This window comes from Equus przewalskii, chromosome 15 (assembly GCF_037783145.1).
Source record: "Equus przewalskii isolate Varuska chromosome 15, EquPr2, whole genome shotgun sequence".
Lineage (NCBI taxonomy): Eukaryota > Metazoa > Chordata > Mammalia > Perissodactyla > Equidae > Equus > Equus przewalskii.
In genome coordinates this window covers 7,806,623-7,825,949 of record NC_091845.1, presented here as the reverse complement: position 1 = coordinate 7,825,949, position 19,327 = coordinate 7,806,623, and the positions used below count along the sequence as shown (strand labels likewise).

The window sequence follows — 19,327 nt, the reverse complement described above, 5'->3', positions numbered from 1 at the left end:
GCTTTCTCCTCGGGCGTCTCCTGGTCTCCTTCCTCATCCCGCCCACACAGTAGCCAGACTGAGTTTTCTAAGATGCGAAACCAATCACATCACACCACAGTTTTAAAATCTTCAGTGCCTCTCACTTGCCTGCAGGACCAAGAGCAACCTCCTTCACCTGACGTGTGAGGCCTTTCATGATGTGGCCCCATCAGTCAGTCTTTTCTACAGTCTCTGCTCAGGCCTGCTGAGCCTGTCCCCATGCACTGTTACATTTCTCTCTGTCTAAACCTCTTTGCAGTCGCTCATAACATCTTGGCTGCTTTTTGTCCCCTGAACAACACCTACTCATCCTTCAAGACCCACCCGAATGGCCCTTCTTCTGTAAATCTTCTCTAGTACCCTAAAGCCCTGTTGGTTTCCTCCTCCTCTGGACAGACTCTCCCTATCACACATCACATGCACTATGGTTATTTCAGCAGCCCTCCTCCTGGCAAGACTAGGGGCATTCTGGGTAGAAGCTTACCCTAGTCCTCTTTGAACCCCCTTATTCCCGGCAGTGAGCCTGGCCTGCACATGGCCCTCGGTAAACATCTGGCAAAGGATGGGGGAAGGAGCTAAGGTCCCACGGGGAAGTCCTATAACCACCTGGCTTTGCTTCCTCCCCCAGAATTCCGGCCCCTCAGGTGTGAGCAGCGCCAAGCCCTGCAGCTGCATCACAGAATCACCGGGAACAGGCTCCAGCTGTTTCCTCCTTCAGTCTCCACAGCCACAGCTGTCCCAGCTCTGCGCTTCTGGAAGTCCCAGAGCCCTGGCTCCTTCCCGGTCTCCCTGGGTCCACAGCACTCGCAGCCCTCACTCCACCTCCGAGCTGTGCTGGGCCAGCGCGGCTGCAGGCGCGGGCCTCTCCAGCACCCTGGGCCCTGGTGCTCTGGCCCGAGGGGTCCTCAGGGCGAGGCGCCGTCGCAGCTCGGGCTGCCAGCAGCAGAGGCGGACAGAGCGCGTCTGCAGAGCCCACAGCCACCCCCACCGCCACTGCGGCTCCAGGCCTCCTGACGTGCCTGCCCGAAGCCCAGAGCTTTGCAAGTGCACAGAGAGAGAGAGAGAGGACCGGAGAAGAACACCTAACGGGAGGCCACCCGTGGGGGCCACTGGAGGAACGGCCCCGGGTGGGGTGGAGTGGGTGGCAGGGGCTCCAGGCCACTGGCGGGGAGCTCTGAGGGAGCTAGGGCCTCTGCACACTGGGTTTTATTTTTGTTTTAACGGGAATGGGCATAAAACCCACACCGTGACAGCAGCAGCCCTGGCTGGAGATCACGCCTCTTTTGATGGCTTGGGCGATGAGGTGACCGTCCCTGGGACGGGGCAGCCCCTTCAGTCTGTTCATGGGCAAGGGGGCTGTTTGGCCAGACACCAAATGACGCCCATCCTGCTGGCCACTCCTTCACCAACTTCCTACCCCACCGTCCTGTGCTGCCTCTGAGGTCAGCTCACATTCCCAGTGGGCTGCTCACAGTTCTGGAAAAATCTGTGACTCAGTCTACCCTCCTTGACCATTGCTGGTTCCTTTGCTTCTCTCCGTGACCCCGTTTTGTGTTCTTGTGTCTCTCTCATCAGCGGATCAATCAATCGGTCAGTCCTAGTTTTCTGGCCCCCTATTCCCGGCTCTGGCCTTGAGCTCTGCTGTCCCCATTCCTGGCGATCACAGGGCGCAAGCCCTCCTCCCAGCCCCTACTGATCCCTTCTGGCCTCCGCACTCCTGAAGCCGCTCACCCCTTTGACTATTTTTGGAGTGGCCCAATGTGGGGGCATTTCCAGGACCTTGGGGCCCTTCCAGGATTTGAGGCCAGGCGTTCCCACAGTGGGGCCGACATGAACTGCACATGAGGACAGCGGACCCTCTGGGCTTGCAAACACGACTGGGTAGGGGGAGGGAAAGAGAAAGGAACAGCCAAGCCAGCCAAGGGACCGGGTCCGGACCCCTGTCAGCACCAGCTGCAGACCCCCCACCCGAGGGCATGCACGCCGGGCAGGGCCAGGCCGACTCCAGACCCAGGCCTGCGTCCCTGGACCTGGCTTCCCATCCTGCTCCCCTCACTTTGTGTCTGGGTGTTCCAGGGCAAGCTACTTGGCCTCTCTGAGCCTCAGTTTCCCTCAGGTGATTGGAGAGAGCGATGCCCACACCCTGCAGAAGCCAGGCAAGTCTTCCGCGGGACAGTGTGCACGACGCTCTGGCCCAGCACCCCCAACCGGCGGTGGCTCGAGAGCTGTGACTTCCTCTCTCCTGATGCCCCCCCACCACCCCCAGTCTCCCAAGGGGCCCCTGGAAGACGTGGAGCTGGGTAAGGAAGTTCCAGAAAGCTGTGTAATGACTTGCAGCCAGGACCCCACCAGGATGGCCCAGAAGTGAGGGTTTCTGGAAGGCAGCAGGGAGCCCCTGGGAGGGATGGAGGCTCTGGCTTTTCAGAACTGGCCTGTGGCTGCCCGGTGAGAACGAGGACGAGGACGAGGACAAGGATGGGAGAAAGGAGGAGGGCCAGGCATCCCCAGACTCTTTGCCGCCTCCTCTAGGTCCCAGGCCCCACCCACACTTTCAAGCCCCTTTCAAAGTCATGCTCGTGGGCGTGTGGCAGCCCCTCATGGCCCCTGGAGCCCAAATCACTGAGTGTTTCTCTCCTTCTAGATGCTTCTGCCCACATAGCCTGAGACTAAACCACCACCATGTTCGCTGCACAGGAGAATGAAACAGGGGGTCACAGACGTGCAGGGAAAGTGACCGGCTTAACAGGTTCCACCCTGAGAATGTTCTAGGCCTTGCTCGCTCTTCAAGTGCCTGACGGAGCCAGGATTCCTAACACCCTCCTTCTTGAAAACAAAGGTGAGCCTCAGTCTCCCAAACCCTCGTGGCACCCTGGGTTTCATTCCTCTCTCCCTCCTCTGTTTCTCTGTCGTCCCTCCCCTTCCGTGGTGTATAAAGAGGCTCAGGGAGGACATGTCAACAACTGCCAGAGGGAGCCGTGGCCCCACCTCCCTGGGCCTCAGTCTACTCCTCTGTGAAATGGGAGGCGTTGGGGGGGGGGCCCTGCCAGCCCGGACAGGCCAGGAACGTGTCAAGCCCAGCAGGGCCACACACACTGCCAGAGGGACCCGCGGGAGAGCATCCTCAGCGACCACTAAAGGTCACGGAAGCACAGCCCACCTGGCTGGGCTCCCGGCATCTCAGTGGGGGCCTGCAGCCCGACTCAGCCGGGACGAGCCCATTTCACGGGCGGGAAACCAGGACCCGAGGGCTCACAGGTGCCTCCGAAGATTTAGACATTTCAGAACCAAAGAGCTGCCGAGTCCCAGCCGAGAAGTTACCCCTGATTCCGTCCGTCTGTCGGAACTGCTGGTGCTAGTCCACCCCCGAAGGGTTCCGCTGGGCATTGCTGTTAAGCGCCTTGCCCTCACGTGTTATCTTAAGTCGTGAATGTGCACCTGGTGGGGGTGGGCAGGGCCCACTGCTCCCGATTTACAGCTGGGGCACGATGAGCGCTGTGAGCAGACACGCCTCTGCCCTGGCCGTGTGTCCGCTGGCGGCTGAGGGACGGGCAGGGCCGTGTGGGTCTGCACCCGCCTCTCCGGCCACACAGCCCGGGCCCCGGAGAGCGTCCTCAGACATGAGTGTCGCCCGGCCCCACTGCCCTCTCCTCTCGGGCTCTGCCAGCCCTCGCATCCCGGCACTGACCTGGGGGCGGGTGTTACCCTCCCTTTGCAGGATGAAGGCAGCCTGAGGGGTTAGGAGCTTGCCGGAGGCCACACCGCCAGTGACCGGAGCAGAATCATCCCCGGGGGGGACTGGGTCCCTCCTTGAGTGACTCAGCTGGGAGTAGGGACCTGTCCCACTCCTGCTCCCAATGAGTCTGCCCAGCCCCCAAACCCACATGGGCTTTCCTGTCCCCGATTCTCATTTCAGCCTGTCCCCTGCACCTTCTTGCCTCTGTCTGTAAAAATCCTTTACAGTCTGCGTTAACTTCTACCTCTGGCGAGTCCAGAGTGACCCAACCTCTCCAAGCCTCAGTTTCCTTGTCTGTAAAATGGGGACAGTACTAATACTGTGAGTATTAAATAAGAGAATGCACTTCAAGGGCTGGGCATGTCCCCGGGCACAGAGAAGGCAGCCCCCCAAAAACACCTGTAGTTGCAGCTACGTCTGTCCTGATGACCCCCAGTCAGAAGCAATTTTGCCTGCATTTCCGTCACGCCACGTCCTGTTTTTCACACTGTTCTGAAGCATGGAGAGCGACTCCCATCTCTTCTCTCCATCCACACTCTGAGCTCCCAGAACCAGGCGCACTGAGCGCTGGACCATTCCCTCCAGCCTGCCGTGACGGCTCCCGCCTTAGCCCCTCCCAGGCCCCACAGGCCCGAGGGGGGTCCCTGCTTCCTCACCAACATTCCACCTTGGTCCCATGCAGGTGGCTTCTGTCCCATCCCCTCCCCTGAAGCCACTCAGCGCAAGGTTGTGGCAGCCCCCTTCCCTGGCTTACAGCAGCTCTTAGCACTGATGCCCGCCCCTCCCTGGAAAACCCAGCCGGGGGACCGTGTCCTCGGCTCTTCTCCTCCCTCTTAGGCCATCCTGCTTTCTCCCCCGCCCGCCCTCCCCTCTCCAACCTCTAACTGCTGGATGCTACCCAGCACTGCCCTGGGTGGGCTTTGTCTCCCCTCCAACGACACTCACTTCCTGAGTCATCTCGTCCAGTCCCGTGGCTTCAAATAGGTGCTATACACTGATGTCTCCCTGAGCGCCAGACTCACAGATCCACCTGCCGGCTCCACATCTCTCCTGGGGGCCTAACGAACATCTGGAAGCTGGCACATCCAGACCACGACCCTTCATCTCTCCTCCCACGCCCACCTCTGGCCTCCGGTCCTCTGCTGGTCTCGGTAAATGGCATCAGCATCTGCCCTGCTGTAGAATAAACAATTTGACTGGCTTTTGTCCCTGGTCCCTGGAGGGAAACTCTAAATCCCTGGAATTTCCCAGGTGACAGAGGTGTCTGTGTTGTTCACGAGCCCCTGGGACCACAGCTGAGTTTATGCCAAAGAGCTCAGTCAGGATGGGAGCTGGTCCCCGGGAAGACCAGCCATGGGATTAGAGGGCTGGGCTCTGAGCCAGCCCCAGCTCCGGGAGGAGGGGGAGGATAGAGATTGCCTTCTGTCACGTGGCCCAAGATTCAGTCACTCATGCCCACGTAATGAAACCTCAATAAAAACCCTGGACACTGGAGCTCAGCACAGCTTCCTGGCTGGTCAACAACCGATTTGTCAGGAGGGTGGACCTCCTGGTGGGACCCTGCCAGGCCTGCCCGATGTGTCTTCACTCAGCGGGTCCTGATCGGTGTCCTTTATCACAAACTGTAGTTGTAAGTACAGTGCTTTCCTGAGTTCCATGCGTCATTCCAGTGAGATATCAAACCAGAGGGCGTTACGGAACCCCCAGTTTGTAGCCAGTCCATCAGAAGGGTGGCAGCTTGGGGACCCCCCTTGCAGCTTGCCTCCGATGGGGGGCAGTCTTGTTGGGAACCGTGCCCTCTAACTCGTGGGGTCTGCTAACTCGGGGGGGTCAGCCCCAGATTTGAATGTCAGCACCCCAGTGGGCGTCAGAATACACTCCAAGGGTCCCCCTGGATCCCCTCCTTCCCTCACCCCCACATTCAATATAAGAGTGGGTCCAGTCCACTCAACCCCATGTCGCTCAGAACACGTCCACTTCTCCCGCCTCTGCTGCCACCGTCCCGGTCCAGCCAGCAGCACCTCCCCCCCGAATGCCCCAGCAGCCTTCTCCCTTGCTCCCTGGGGCCTGCCCTCCACACAGCAGCCGGGGGTTCTGTTAAGGCACAGTCAGCCCGCGCCACTCCCCTGCTCAGTGCCCCATCCCCCCAGGAATGAAGGCCAAGTCCTCAGGATCGAGCCCGGCCGCAGCCTCCCTGACCTCACCTCCCGCTGCGTGCCACCAGGCGCAAGGCAAGCTGTCACAGAGACGACCTGGGGTGTGAGAGCATCTCCCGGTCTGCAGCTGGTTGTGATAAAGACGTGTTTCCATAGAGACGGGAGGAACCACAATAGAGTCGCACGGTTCCAACAGTCAGAGAGAAAGGAGATCCACGCTCTGTTAGCAGGCAACGAGCGGACGCTCCGAAAGCCAAAAGCACCAGGTCGTTTACTTCAAAAGTTACTTAGAGATTACGGACAAAAACTCAACTGAGAGAAACGCACTGAACCCAGACTCTCCTAACTCGGGTTTTCGTCCTGTTTCTACCGTTTCTGACTTGTGTGACCGTGGGCAAGCGGCACCCTCTCCATGAGCCTCGTTTGTTTTCTGTAGAATGGGGGGACACTAGTCTCTCCCGGCCTACGTCCCAGTCACGGCGAGGGGCCGAGAGAGGCGGGCGGGAGCAGGTCCGCCAGATGCGGCTCAGTTTACTCCTGTGCCCACACCCACCGGGACAGGCAGGCCCAGGACACTCAGGCAAGAAATGAAGATCTAAGTGGATCTCTAGGAATGACAGCCAATTTTCAGTCTCCCAGGAAAGGTGCTGAGAGAAGAGATTTTGCTAAATCAAAGGAAAATGCTGAAACCAAGCTTCGTGCACTGTGGGGCCAAGTTTTCTCAGTCAACCGTCCGCTCCACAACTCGGAGATCCTGGGCACAGGCCAGGGCCCTGCCGCGGGGCCTCTGGCAGGCGGCCTCTTCACCTCTCCGGACCTGGGGACAGGCTGCCATCCCTGTCAGCCGACCTGCCGGGGTCAGAACCCCTCTGAGGGGCTGGCAGTTGGGCTGTCGGAGCTCAGTGTGGGGTGAGAGTTTGGCAAAGGCACCCTCAAATATCTCTGTGGACATCTTCCTTGCTGCCCTTGTCTAGATCCAAAACCTGGAGTCGTCCTTGCTCTCTCTCCCTTTCTGCCCACGTCTTGACTGCCATTCTCTTCCCTCCACTTCTCCTGACTCATGGCCTCCGTCGAGTCCAGGCCACCACATTCTTGCTTGAACAACTGCATCAGCCACCCTGCTGGTCCCCGTCTTGCTCCCGGCATCTATTCACTCCATAGCAGCAGCCAGAGCAGTCTTTCCAAAACACAAATCTGTTCCAATCGCTCTCTGACTATAACCCTCCAGTAGCGTCCCAATGTTCTTAGGCTGAAATCCAAACCCTCCTGATAATAGTGGCCTTAGGATGCTGTTCTCCTGCCTTCACCTCTGACCTTTTATCTCACCAGCCTCCCCTCTTGATCTCTGTGTTCTAGTGATGCTCAGCTTCTGTGTTTCCAATGCTTCTTGCTCACCGCAGGGCCTTTGCACAGGTTATGCCTTTACAGGAATATCTTTTCTCCTTGTTTGGGCTTCCCTTTTCCTCATCTTCTTCTTGGTCCATCATCTAACATCTACGCTCTGCTCAAGTAGACGCATTCTCACACACCCTCCGGTTTGCACCTTAAATAAGCACTTCCTCAAGGAAGCCTGCCTTGATTCCACCATCCCCTCCCCTGCCATTAGGCAGTCATAGCCGGCTGGGCTTCACAGCACTCATCACATTATAATTCTTGTTTCGTTATCTGTTTTCCCCCTTAGGCTGTAAGCTCCACGAGGGTAGGGACCCCGTCCGCTCGCTCACTCCTCTCTCCCCAGAGCCACGCCCCTAACAGGAACTCGATGCTTTGTTAGTTTTATAGACTCACCTCGGAATCAGTTTTGAATCCTTTATGCTCCACCTCCCTCTGCAGCTTACACCCAGCCCCGGATCTCCCTTATGTCACCAACCTCGCCCCACAGACACTTGCTGAGCACCCACTTCTCAGCCCCACTGAGGCCCGGCAGCCCTCAAGGAGACGTGCAGACAGACCCCAGTGATGTGCCGTGCCAGTGCTCTGCTAGGGGCAAGCCCCAGAGAAGGCGGGACTGCCTGGGAGGTCAAGAGAAGCTTCAGGGCAGAGGAGCCCCATGAATAGGGCCTTAACGGATGTATAGGAGTTTGTCAGGTTGGGGGTAGAGTAGAGGGAAGGGCATGGACAAACACCCAGAAAAATGAAATCGCACTAACAATGTCTCCCAGGTCTTCCTCTGGAGTCCCACTTCCAGGGCTGACATCTACATCCTCATCCCAGCACGTCTGCTAAGCTTCTTAACTAGATTTTTCTGCCACAGTCTCTCTTAGCTTTACTCTCACTCTGTTCCACCTTTGCTCAAGAACCTGCTGTGGCTCCCTACTACCTTCCACCTTCCACCTTAAATCTAAGGGGCCTGCCTGCCATCAGATGTCTGCCTTAGCCTCTCCCCGTCTCTCTCACTCGGTGATTCTCTCATTACTCTCTGACATAATCAGCTTTGCTTCTGCTACACTTGACAACCACAACCTTCCACAGCCAACTTGCTCATCCTACTCCTTCTGTCCACCATTGATTTTATAAATCAATCACTTTTAAGTCGATGCAAAGAAAAATTATGTTTTAAATTTGAGTTTTAACGTCCAGAAACCCATTTGAATGATTTAAGTGGGTTTTAAAAGTTTTTAATTATTTTATCGAGGTCATATTGGCTTATAACATTGTGTAAATTTCAGGAGTACGTGATTATACTTCAGTTTCTGTATAGGCTGCATCGTGTTCACCAAGAAAAAATAGACAAATGGGAGTACATCAGACTAAAAAGCTGCACAGCAAAGGAAACCAACAAAATGAAAAGACAACCCACCAAGTGGGAGAAAATATTTGCAAACCGTATATCCAAGCTGGGGTTAATTTCCAAAATATATAAAGAACTTACGCAACTCAACAACAAAAAAATGAACAACCAGATCAAAACATGTGCAGAGGATCTGAGCAGACATTTTTCCAAATACGACAGACAGGTGGCCAACAGGCACATGAAAAGATGCTCAACATCGCTAATCGTCAGGGGATCGCCAACCAAAACCACAAGGAGACATCGCCTCCCACCCATCAGAATGGCTACAATAGACATGACGAGAAACAACAAGTGTTGGGGAGGATGTGGAAGAAAGGCAACCCTCACACTCTGCTGGTGGGAGTGCAGACTGGTTTAATTGTTTATGGCTAACTCTCTGCTTCTCCTCGCAGAAGTGCTTGAGTCTCTCTTAGCAAAATTAATTTCTGTGGGCTGAGCTCCTTTGCTCCGGCCTCGAGCGGCCGGTTGGTGGTGCACGGGCTCAGCTGGGAGTGGTGCTACTTTGCTCCCGGGTCCTGCTGGACAGGTGAGTGGTTACCCAGCCGCACTGCTTGCATTAGGGGTCTGCGTTACCCCTCCTGGGGGCCTCTTCTGGAGCGGGACAGTGTCTTCTCCACCCACACTCACCTGCTCCCCCTCCAGCTTCAAGCTCAGTGCTCTGTGAAAGAAATGGCCGCCGGCCCCAGGAACAGGCTGCCCCTGTTGTGGGCTAAGCTGTGACCCCAAATTCATACGCTGTAGCCCCAACCCCCGGCACCTCGGGACGTGACCGTATCGGAGGAGGGTCTCTAGAGAAGTCATCAAGGTGGGATGAGGTCACAGGGGTGGACCTAGTCCAATGTGACTGACATCCTTACGAGAAGGGGAGTTCAGGACACAGACACACACAGAGGTAGGACCATGTGAGGACCCAGGGAGCAGGCGGCCGCCTACAGGCCCAGCAGAGAGGCCTCAGACAGAACCCGCCCTGCCGATGCCTTGATCTTAGACTTGCGGCCTCAGAGCCGTGAGAGAGTCCACGTCCATCGCCTCAGCGCCCCCGTCTGCAGTCTTTGCAATAGCAGCCTGCCAACCAACGCAGCTCCCAGCTCCCGTTCCCCCAGAGCCACCGTGCCGGGGCCAGAAGGAAGACTGGGTGGCGCTGACATTGGCTTCCAGGAAAAATGTGCTCTGAGCAAAAGAACCCTTTAGACTGGAAAGTGCCAGCGTGACAATTGTCATACAGCTGACTGGAGAAGCGCACACACACACTGCGGGGCCGGGGATCTCGTAACCACACCGCTCTTCATGCTTGTACAGACGGTGAACGTCCCCTGTGGGAAGTTCAGAAAGCGCAGAAAAGCACAAAGAAGAAATAAGTCACCGCACCCTCCCGCACGTGGGTACCTGTTTCTCCAGTCTTCTCTCTCTCCTCTCTTTCTCCCCCGCTTACTGATGCTCCTTCGTGCCTATTTTTTTTTATGCAGTTACGATTAATTTTTGGCAAATTGCCTTTCTCTTAACAGTGAAATATGAACACTTCCCCCTCCGTGATTGAAAATTCATCTCCAACATCGAATTCAACAGCTGCCCAGGACATTCCACGACCGGCACGTGCCGTCACGGGCGCCCCCAGTCCCCTGCTGTCGGACAGTCGCCTTGTTCTCTATTTTTTAGCCAATCCAAACAATGCCATGATAAACATCCCTGTAGAGAAATCTCCGTCCTCGTCTTGGGCTATTTCCCTGGGGCAAACCTCCTAGACGGGAATTACTGGTGACTCACATTTTGAAAGAGGAAATTTTTAGAAAAATTCTTAAAACTTTCTAGTAGGTCATCTCCCTTTTTAGGGGTGTAACAACCTCTGACCACACAAATTAAAAGCTCCCCAGAATCTGTATTGTAATTTTAGACATCTTAAAAAACAGAAAAAAGAGGTGCCACCGCGGTGACCTAGTGGTTAGTTTTGGTGCGCTCCGCTTTGGCAGCCTGGGTTCGTGGGTTTGGTTCCCGGGCACGGACCTGTGCCACTCATCAGCCATACTGTGGTACCATCCACATACAAAGCAGAGGAAGACTGGCACAGATGTTAGCTCAGGGCCAATCTTCCTCAGGAAAAATAAACAGAAAAAAGAAAGAACAAAGAACACCTAGGTTATCTGGCTATAGTCAACGTAAGAAAGTGACAACCATGACTGGCTAAAAGGAAGTTGCCCCTCAGGTAAGAGACTGGTTCCTTAGGAAGGGAAGGGAAGGAGGTGGCTGGCTGTATTTACAACACTCTGTGGAGTGGGGCCCCATTTTACAGATGAGGAAACTGAGGCACAGAGAGCTAGAGTCACTCACTTGCCCAAGGCCACACACAGCTTGGGAATAGAAGTAAATGTGTGCACAGGTCAAAGCAGGGAGGAACAACACCCGCCCAACACATGCCTGCGGCAACAAGGAGAGGAAACTGTGAGTAAGTAGTTTCTGTATTTTCCAGCCTTTCAAAAATGTGATGTTGCTTTCACAGGGATGCCATGGAAAATACAAGGTGAAGGAAGCCAGCTGGACCTGGGTTCCAATCCTGCCTCGTAGCAGCTGTGTGACCTCGGGAAGTGCCTTCCCGTCCCTGAGCCTCAGTCTCCTCGGCTCAGACGGGCACGATCACGCCATCTCGGTCTCGGGACACCCCGGTCAGTCCTCAGCAGCGCCTGGCGCGGCAGCAACTCAGCAAACACCAGTTCCCACACAAACCAGCACCTTGCCGGGCCCTGGAAATGCAGACAGAGGGGACAGGGCCGGCTCAGGGAGGGGCTGAGCGTGCAGAGGGAGAGACAACTATATCCTGAGGTGACAAGCACTTGAATGGAGGGAAAAACCAAGTCCACATTATTTTCGGAAAACGACCCTGGCTCGGCTGCTTCCTCAGGAGCTCAGAGATCAGGAGGCCACGTGCCCCTCTGACAGACCTCCATCCTTCCCCACAGCACCTCCGACTGCTCCATCACCACCCACCTGTCCAGCCCCAGGTCCCCCAGCCCTGCCACCTGCTGGGCTGATCTGGTCGGAGAACCTGCACGAGGGACACGAGGCCCAGACGTTGCCAGATCACCCCAGACGGCGTTCGGGGAAAAACGGAGAGTAATGTGCTCATTACATACAACTTGGAAAACACAGAAAACTCGACTTGCCCACAATCTCGCAGCTCGGAAATAACCTCCACGAACCTCCAGGTGACATTTGGACAGAAGCTTTCGACACTTCTTCCTCCTCCTCTCCCAAGAAGTGGGACAGGCGGCGGTGACGTGGGAGCCATGACAGGCTGGTCACCAGGGAGGGGTTGCTGAGTTCTCTGCTCCTGTCCACCCCCCGGAGCGCCTGTGGATCCGGCCGAGGGGCGAGGCCAGCTCCTCATACACCCACCCAGCCCGGGAAGGACGATTTCTCCGAGGCCCCCAGGGAAGCAGCAGCCTGGGGGCCACTGGCAGCGGATCTGCTGGCGGGTCCTGGAGAACTCCTGGGCAGTCCCCCAGGCAAAGGGGCCGTGTCTCCGATGGATGGTTTTTAGCTGGGGCGTGCTTTCCCCGGGGCATCGCAGTCGGGAGGGTCACAGGCTAGCCCACAGAGGCCCCAACCACTCAGGACTGGGGCCAAGAACAGTGTTCCCAGAGCCAGCTCCGCACAGTCACTAAGCTCCCAGGACCGTCCTCTGCAGGCCCCCAGGCCTTCATTCTGTCGCAACCCACCCCCCTCGCAGGCTGGGCTGGGGCCCTCTGCACAGTGCTCCCCCTTCTCAAGTCCCCAGATCCAAAAAGAACCCCTCAGTGTGGCTTACCTCAGCAAAACAATAATTAAAAAGTAATCTGACGGCATTAAAAGATACTAAAGTGTGAATGACTGATAGGATACCCACGTAACCCACACAGGAATACTGCTCTTTATCTCAGAAGGACACTAATCCACGCACACTGAGGTAAAGTGGCAACACACAGGCTCCATGGGGCACAGAGAAGGGACAAAGTCACACCCAGGAAATATGCCCAAGCTGCAGTGTCAGGCCAGCCTCCGCCTCCCATTTTCTCCTGTGCCCCAGGTTTCGGGGAGCGGTTGAGGAGGGCGTCGGTGTCCGGAGGGGGTTAGGAAGGCGGTGGGGGGGGGGGCGTCTGACAGGAGGGGTGCAGAGAGCGGGGTGGCTGACCCTACAGACAGGTAGTTTGCAAACCGGGTGTTTCTAAGTCGGGCCACAAATGGTGCTGAAGTGGTGCACCTGCCGGTGGGGGAGGTTCTGGGTCCCCACAGTGAGCCAGGGTCTTGGGCGCACACTCACCTGTCTCCTGGCTGCTCTGTGTCTGCGCTCCGGGTGCGGGAAACCTGCGAGCGGACAGATCAGAGAGGTCCGTCAGAGGGGCCTGTGTTTTCTAGGTCACAAACCGGTGGCCAGAGATCTGGATCCGGCTGTTTAAAATTTAATATTTGTTTAAAATTTAATCTTTAAACTGATCTCAGCATTTAGAACCGCGGGATTTCATGCAAAAGTCCAGCTTCCCGACTGCTCCGGGAGAGCTGTGCCTCTGGGCCGCGTGCAGAGGACAGTGACGGGCTGGAGCCACGTGGCTGCCCCTCCAGGCCCACAAATGCCCCCCGCTCCCGCCCGTCTGTCCCTGCGGGGCTCGAGTGTGCGCCCCTGCTCTGGGATCTGACGCCGGGACCTGCACAACCCCGGGGGGCGGGGTATTGCTCTCCTTCCGGACCCCCTGGCCCCTCCACTCCCTTCCCTCCACCCACTCCAGCTCCAGACACACAAATGGAGAAGTCCGGAGGGAGACCGCCAGGCCCGGCCCTTGGAGAAATCAAGGGTGAGAAGATTGAGTCAGGCTCCAGACAAAATTCAGGTGGGGCCCTGCTACCCCCTCTCCAGCGTCGCTTTCCAGTATGCTCTGTGCCTCTGGGGGCTGAATCGGGCAGTCCTGAGGGTTTCAGAAAGGACCTCTTCCCGAAAGCATGGGCGGGACCAGTGCAGCCAGCCCCCCCCCAGGGAAGCAGAGCTGGGGATGCTGCAGCCGCCACCCCCCCGTCGGAAAGGCTGTAAGGGGGCAATGGTTTCCAGACCCGGGCACACAGAGGGCTGGGTGGAGAAGACCCTTGACAGGGGCTGCCACCTGTGGTCAAGGGGTGAGCCAGCCCAAGGCGATGCTGAGGGAGAGGGCTACGGGTCTAACCACCCTAACCTCTGTCCCCCTCCCTCTATATCCTGCCAGAGCTCCCCAGTGGCCAAAGCCAACAGGAAGCCGGGGGAAGGCGTGCACATTCAGCCTTTTGCCTCCCAGGGTGCAGGCAGGTGCAGAAGGGTAGACAGTGGGTCTCGAGGGGCAAATGGCAGATGCCCAGCACAGTGGCCATGCCTCCCGGAGCTCTGCTGACCCACAGACCCTCAGTCCTCAGGAGGCCAAGGCCAGCCGGGTCCTCCAAGCGTCAGGAGCCCGGCTCTGCTCCCACGGCTGAGAGCTGTGCCGACCCTCCCCAGCCCATTCGGCCCAGCTGGCCTCCAGGGCCCCCGACCCCAATGCCCAGAGCCGGGCCCAGGCCCTGAGCACCCCTCGCCGCCCCGCCTGCTCTCTTCCCGGACACCCTTCAAACTCCTCTCACCCCACAGCCGGCTGCCCCCTTCCTAGAAAGACAGCGCAGCCCAGGGTTCACAGAGATCCGGGAGCAGAGCTGTGGGGACCCCACAGACACGAGGTCCACAGGGGGCAGTCACGGGGGCGAGGCGGCCGGCTGGGAGTCCCTTCCCCAAATCTCTTCCGGGAAAAGCAAGAGCCCCAGAGGACAGACCACATGCAGGACTGGTTTCATGGAACCCAGGGCCAGAAGGGACCCGGGAGACCACCTGCTCTGGTACCTGCTTTGTACAGATGGGGAAACTGAGGCCAGGAGATGGGTGGGGCTTGCACCGGCCACACAGCCAGAAAGTGGCAGGCACCATGTTTTGTTCGCCCAGCAGGTGGTCCCCTCCTGCTGGCCTGGGACACACGGGGGCCCGGCCACGTCGGGAGACTGACGTTCGGCTGCGTTTGCTCAATAGTGATCTTACAATATCCAGGGATCCCCAGTCTGTCCACTCTGTGCCCCAGCTCTGTGAGGCAAGTTCTGTGACGATTCCTGTCACAGAAGAGGAAGCTGAGTCCCAGAGGAGATACCCAACACGCCTTAGACCAGCACGGCAGGAGAGTTCTGGAGCAGAGGCAACAATATCGACGACAGTAATAATAGCCAGCATCCCGATGAGCATGCTTTCTCCCTGTGCTCCATGTTGATTTGACACCCTTAGATCACCCCCATAGCGTCAGCTAACACCTGCATCACGACACACAATTACCTTCTTGTTTTTTGTGGTGAGAACATTTAGCTTCTACTCTCTTAGCAACTTCCCAGCATCCTGGCCCACCCGCCTTGGAAGGGATAAGCACCCGCCACGTGGTACTTAGGCGCCTCAGACCGTTTTGCTCCCACACTCCTTTTCTGACCCTCTGTGGGCCTCGCCCTGATGTCTCAGCCCACAGGAGGCGGAAAGCTCAGAGGCGGCGCCTGTCACGCCCACTGCCCGTCTGGTGATGTTCAAGAGCCCCCTGGCTCGGCCGGGCCCCCCACTCCCCACCTAGGCCCTGAGCTCAGGCGCATGGCAGCCAGGCCGCGGGCTGGGAGCAGAGGCCCGCATTGCCGGGGCGCCCCCTGCTTCTCCCGCGGGGCCTGCGGAAATGAAAGATTGATGAGCAATCTGTCCGCACTGGTGAATTTTTAATTACGGAAGAAAGGAGACCCCGGCCCCTGGCCCAGACCAGAACCTCGGGGAGGGTGGTTCTTGGGTGTCACCACTGTCAAATTTCATCCACGCCGACAACAGCTAGGAACCCTGTGTCCGAGCTTTTCTGTCCATAAATAAAGGCGAAGGGTTGGGATGGGGAGTAATTGGTGGGAAAACCGCCAGACCCCCAGCGTGGAAAGTTCCAGAGTGGGACGAGGGTGAGAGAGATGAGGCCTGGGGCAGGCCCGCGCACGGGAGCCTGAAGGCCGTCCAGCTGCCGGGCTACGACCCTGCCCTCCTGACTCGCAGTGGCCGCACCTCGAACCCTGATCCGCTTACGGTCAACAAGCCGGCGCAGGGCCGGGCATGGGCCCTGGCTTCGGGTCACCGCCCCAGGAGAGAGGCCCTGTGGGCGCATCCACGACACAGTCCATCCAATCTCACCAGCCAGCCGGTAAAGAGAAATGAAGGCCTGGGTTCGAGTCTCGGCTTCCTCATCCGCTGGTCCATTTTCCCGAGCAAGGCCCCTCAACCTCCCGCACCTCAGTCTTTGCCTCCACAAAATAGGGACAGAAGCAGCTGCTGTTCGGGCCGCGGTGAAGGGGCATTGGGACTGCAGGGCAGACACCGACTCTGTGCCGGCACACAGTGAGCTCTGGATAAACATTAGCCAGAACAAGGAAGAATAACCCAGCAGCTCTGCTCTCCTATCACTTATAAACCAGCGGGGACCTCACAGCCGCTGAAACCAGAACCAGGGAGGAAGACGGACTAAGGGTGAAAGACACCACCAAACACCCGGGGTGAGAATTCGGAGGAGGGATCATTTTCATTTAGGGGTAGCAATCAGGGGAGGCTTCCCGGAAGAGGGGACCTCAAAAATACACCTCCAAGAGCTTCCACTCTTTGTGAGCTCAGGGACTGATCTCATCGGGTGGGAGGCCTTCCCCGTCCTGACATCCCCTTGTGGCAACGTGGGCATCGCAGAGGTTCCAGAGTGTATCTGGTTCTAGTGACACCACTGTTCAGTCAATAAAGTCACGAATCATTAGTTCCCGGGGTCCCAGATTCACAGCTCATGCCCCACCTCCTCCAGGAGCCCACTCAGGATTTCTCCAGTGCACATGGACTCCATTCTTCTCATGTGCCACTAGCACCCAAGGCCCAAACCACACGCCCTGAACAGCCTGCTTGCAGGGGAGGAGCCCTGGGTTCCAGCCCCGGCTTGGCCCTGCTCCCTGTGAGACGCTGGGCAAGTGCCAGCCATTCTCTGGGTCTCAGTTTCCTCATCTGTGAACCCAGGGGTTGGACTAGATTAGAGTCCCCCAGAGTGAGCTCTGGGGGGCACTAGTCTTTTGAGAGGCTCCCTAAAACAGGGCACCATGATTCACGCTGTAGCCCCTGCCTCCCTTATAGATTTCACAAAGCAATGAACACATCAAGGCTCTGATAAGTCCTGCAACACAGAAACTGGCTTAGTTTCGCTTGACTCAGAATTTCCCAAATTAACTCGACTTTTGAATCTTCTTTGGAGTAATGTCTATTAACACCCCACAAAACTGGCATTCTTCAGACCCATGTTGGGAATATAGGCTTCACAGATTTCTCAGGTACCTTCCTGCTCTGTCAATAAGGGGATTCAAGAGTTTGGGGTGTGCTGGGGCTGGCCCCCTGGCCGAGGGGTTAAGTTCACTCACTCCGCTTCGGTGGCCCAGGGTTTTGCAAGTTTGGATCCTGGGTGCAGACACGGCACTGCTCATCAGGCCATGCTGAGGCGGCGTCCCACATGCCACAACTAGAAGGACCTGCAACTAGAATATACAGCTGTGTACTGTGGGGCCTTGGGGAGAAGAAGAAAGAAACAAAAACAACAAAAAGAAGATTGGCAACAGATGTTAGCTCAGGTGCCAATCTTTAAAAAAAAAAAGAGAGAGTTTGGGGTGTGAAATTTCACCCTCTGAGTAACTTTTCCAAAATGCCTCTGCTTCATTTCTGGCCAAGACGTGGGGGCACCCTCCCTGAGCTCCCGCAGCTGGTGGGCACTGTGTCTGGCTCTCATCACGACAATCCCTGCGTCTGCTCCTGCAGTGGACCACCAGCTCTTGGGGGGGGGCGGGGAACCACGTCTGGACACAGGTGTGTCCCAGGGCCTGACAAGCGTGACACAGTTGCGCTCAATAAATGCTTTTCAAATACAGGGGTGAAGCTTTAAATATTTGACAGGTGGTATGGCCTGGGCACATACCAAGAGGGATGTCAGCGTACGTAACCTACAGGGCTCTCCTGAGCAGCCTGTCAGTCAAACACCAGCCTGGTGGAATGAATGAATGAACGAATGAATTGCAAGCCCTGCATGAGAGACTATATTAACTAGAGGGAAAAAGCACTTTCTAAGGCAAAGCTCACTGCTGTGCTTTTAACCTCTTCCCCCTTCTGGGCTTTTCTGGCTTGGCGGCTCAGATCCGGGGGTGGGGGCTGGGTGGTAACGAGATGACCCTGCCCCCCAGGGGCCCAGCCTGGAGCCAAGGCCAGAGGAGAAAGTGGGCTTTTCCGTGCCCTCAACCGAGCTGGCAGCAGCTTGAGCATTTCAGATATCCTTCTGAAATCGGAATCCAAAATGGAGCATTTTTTCAAGCAAATGATACGCTTGATGTCCGCGTTGCTGCGGGAGGCGGGGCAGCCCCAACCCGAGCCGGGGCCCGTGCACCCGCCGGCCGCTGCCTCCAGCGGGTCAGCCGGCGCCGCCCGAGGGACCGCGCAGCCGGGAGACCTGGTTTCCGACCACACCTGACAGCGCGCAGGGGACTTCAGAGAGGCCACACCCGGGGCCCTGCACTGGCGTGGCTTTGGGGACCCGGGGTCGAGGGGACGGGTGGTGACCGCGGGCGGAGGGGACACCGGCGGGGCCCTCTCCGGGTGACGCCCGCGGGGCCGGCTTCAGGTTCCCCGCTGGGCTCTCTCCGCGCTCCGGATTTGAAGCAGATACGGCGGGTGTGAGTTACGGAATCGGCTCGCGGCCTCCTGACCCTCGGCTCCTCGGAGGCTGGGAGGCTGGGGGCAGGCGTGAGTTCTCCAGGGGCCAGGGCTCGGCCAGAGGGCTGAGGAGGGAGCCGGGACAGCCAGGGGCTGACGCTGCCCCGGGCAGCGGACCCTGGGGGCAGGAGCGGCGCCCACCCTCGGGACCCTCGGGGCTGCGCCCTCCCCAGGCACCCGCGGCCTGGAGGCGCACGGCGGGGAAACCGCTCTCTGTTGAGTCCGGCTCATCCCTGAGCACCGCTCCTCCTACGCTCACTGGTCAAGTTCTTTCTGACCCCGGGAGGCCAGGCCTCGGCCCCCGGAAGCACTGTCTACCCAGAACTTAACTCCAGCAGTTTGCCTTTTTTTAAAAGTATTTTTACAGTTACTTTCTACTTGTGACAGCTGTTACCATCTTTTTTCCATTTATGGTAGCAATAAAGTTTCATTCTAAAATGTATTTTGGTGGAAAAAAAAAAGTGTGCTCATTTGAATGAAGTCGTTAAGTACTATTAGTCCAGGTGATCTCATCTACAGGTGTGGAGGGAGCTATGTGGCTGACTGCGGTCTCAGAAACACTCATCTGGTCCAGCCTGCCCACTCCACAGCCGGGCACACTGAGTCCAGAGGGAGGGGCCTCACCTCGGCACACACAGCCAGTCAACAGCAAGAGCTGAGGGGAAGAGCTCAGGGTCGGGGTCTCCAGACTCCTTCTGCGTGGTCCTGTCTTCTTTGCGAAGCCACACTGTGAGCACCTCCCTTAGTGTGGTCCTCACAGTGCAGGAAATGTGGCCTGATAGATGGGTTGCCTCCAGGGGACTGGGGGCTCTGCAGAGGCCGGA

General features: G+C 57.4%; 1 protein-coding gene across 10 annotated transcripts in view; it reads right to left on the bottom strand.

Annotated features, from left to right (window-relative positions):
* The window catches only part of ATP2B2 (ATPase plasma membrane Ca2+ transporting 2), a 351,827-nt gene that overhangs the window by 262,146 nt on the left and 70,354 nt on the right, over nucleotides 1-19,327 (bottom strand). For 8 of the 10 annotated variants that reach the window (XM_070576511.1, XM_070576502.1, XM_070576508.1 and 5 more), the window contains exon 2: nucleotides 12,996-13,039. The exons of the other annotated variants lie outside the window; for them this stretch is intronic. The gene's annotated coding sequence lies outside the window, so the exon portion shown is untranslated. The remainder of the gene's footprint in view (nucleotides 1-12,995; nucleotides 13,040-19,327) is intronic. 10 annotated transcript variants of the gene reach the window in all.